General features: G+C 41.3%; 1 pseudogene; it reads right to left on the bottom strand.

Annotated features, from left to right (window-relative positions):
* Positions 1 to 516: 516 nt before the first annotated feature.
* LOC136320167 (olfactory receptor 7E24-like) lies at positions 517 to 1,533 on the bottom strand (annotated as a pseudogene).
* Between the last annotated feature and the right edge of the window lie 1,133 nt (positions 1,534 to 2,666).

The following is a 2,666-nucleotide window of genomic DNA, read 5'->3' as shown; positions in this document are numbered from 1 at the left end:
TCTAACATGCATCCTCCTCAAGGACCATCCTTTCCCTGACATGTGAAGTTCCCTCTCATATTCAAGTTTCTGTTCAGGTGCCACTTGCCTTGACTGGTGTGGGGAAGTGAAGACCTAAGTGGGGCCAAAGGAGGATTAAGAAAAACACAGAGACATAGATAGAGTTTGGGCCAGGTGGAGTTACTCCATCCATTGTATTCTGATGGAGACACAATGACTTCAAGCCTGTTTACAGGCTGGCAATTTCTTGGGGCTTCAAACCTGGGTTTTTTTTTTAAATTTCAGTGACACTCTATCCATTGTGTCACCGCTGGTCCTGCTTTTGGCATCAATGCCATGAACAGCCTTCAAGTTGTTTCAGTGACCTGTCCTGCCAGGTCACTCAAGGCTGAGCAGGGCCCTTCCTCTGCTCTCAGCTGCACGTATACCAGATACATTCAAATGCAGTGACCCTCTACAGATTTTACTGTTTTTTTTCCATTGTATGAACCAAAAAAGATAACACAGGTGTTGAGATTAGTATATTCTTCTGATCACCCTCCACAGGGCACTCTTGATATCTCTGTTCCTCAGGCTGTAGATGAAGGGGTTCAGCATGGGGGTGACCACAGTGTACATCACCGAGGCCACTGCATTCTTTCTCAGGGAAGATGAAATAGCAGAACTGAAGTACACTGTGAGGCCTGTTCCATAAAATAAACAAACAACTGACAGGTGAGAACCACAGGTGGAGAAGGCTTTATACTTCCCATCTGATGATGGGATTCTCAGAATAAAGGAAACTATTTTATAGTAAGAGAAAAAGATCCCTGAGAGTGGAACTCTACCAAGAATGACACCAATGAAATAGATCAACATGTTGTTGGTGAAGGCGTCAGAACAGGCAAGGTTGAAGAGTTGAGAAGGATCATGGAAGAAATGAGGGATTTCCACATCTGTACAGAAGTAAGTTGTGGCACCATCAAGTAGTGCAGCTGAGAGATCAAAAAGCTGATGAAAAATGACAGCAGGACCAACAAGCCACAGAGCTGGGGGTTCATAATGACCAGGTAGCATAGAGGCTGACAAATGGCCATCAGCCTGTCAAAGACCATCACAGCCAGGGGTAGACTTTCCAAACATGCAGAAAGAGAAAAAAAGGTCTTCTGACTTAGGCAGCCTGCATAGGTGATGGATTTGCTGTATGTCTGGAGGTTCACCAGCATCTTGGTAATTGTAGTGGTGCTGAAACTGATGTCAGTCAAGGACAAATTGAAGAGGAGGAAGTATGTAGGTGTGCGGAGATGGGCATCTGAGCTGACAGCCAGGATGATGAGCAGATTCCCAAACATGGTGACCAGGTACATGGACAGGAACAGACCAAACAGAAGGGGCTGCAGTTCTGGATCATCTGAGAGTCCCAGAAGGAGGAATTCTGGGTCACCTGTTCAATTCTGTGGTTCTATGTAGGTAGGACACATTAAAAGAGAGAGAGAGAGAGAGAGAGAGAGAGAGAGAGAGAAAGCTAAATAAATGAATAAAGTATAGAGGCATCAATATTCAAGCAACTCACAAATCAAGTATTTACACTTGAGGAGCATATATCCCCCACCCCATTACCTTTGGCAACATTTCTCAGTTGTGAAATATTTAGAACTCTTCTGTATTGATGTCTGGGCAATTCATACCCACTTTAGAGACTTTGGGTCTAAGAATATTAGAGAAGAAAGGACATTTTGAGTCCTCTGAAGATCATCCATTCTAACACCTTATCTGATGCATACATAATTTCCCTCTGCAATACTCTTTTTTTTTAAAAGATTTGATTTATTGATTTTAGAGAGAGGAAGAAGAAAGAGAAGGTGGTGAGGAGGAGTGGGAAACATCAACTCACAGTACTTGCTTTTCATATGTGCCTACCCTGGGCAAGCCCAGGGTTTCAAACCAGTGAATCAGCATTCCAGATTGATGCTTTATTCACTGTCCCACCACTGGCCAGGCAAGAAGGAAGATCATTTGAGATAATAAATCCATAAACAAAGTAAAATATCAGCCTTCTACTTTTAAAGAAAAAATACAGAATGAAACATATTATTTTCTCAGAAAGTAATCATTCTAATTAAAGTCACTAAGAAGCAATTGAATGTACTTTATCTCACCCAATGGCAGTGTATAAAATTTCCTTAATTTAGAAGAGCAAAAACCACATTAACTATATTCTAACTTAATATAAAATGTTCATAATCAGATAGCATTTTTATATGGTAATTATTTTAAGGGTTTTATGACATCCATCTTCCATGGAGATAAGTGCTCACTCAAATGTGTGGGTTGTCTGGTTAAAGATCTTTAAAATATAACTCAAGTTTATAAATATTTGGCCTTGGTGGACTTCACATTTTGAAAACTATGATTTTGTTAAATGCACAAAATTACAGAGTATTACTTATCCTGAAGATGGTATTAATTTACAATGCACCAATAATTAAATAATAATACATTTTCCTAAATACTTAGTACTATTTTTTTTTTTTTGTATTTTTCCGAAGCTGGAAATGGGGAGAGACAGTCAAACAGACTCCTGCATGCACCCGACCAGGATCCACCCGGCATGCCCACCAGGGGTGACGCTCTGCCCACCAGGGGGCAATGCTCTGCCCCTCCAGGGTGTCGCTCTGCCACGACCA

Source organism: Saccopteryx bilineata, chromosome 1, assembly GCF_036850765.1.
Source record: "Saccopteryx bilineata isolate mSacBil1 chromosome 1, mSacBil1_pri_phased_curated, whole genome shotgun sequence".
Lineage (NCBI taxonomy): Eukaryota > Metazoa > Chordata > Mammalia > Chiroptera > Emballonuridae > Saccopteryx > Saccopteryx bilineata.
Note: the sequence above shows the minus strand (reverse complement) of the source record. Positions and strands in the feature narration are given on the sequence as shown.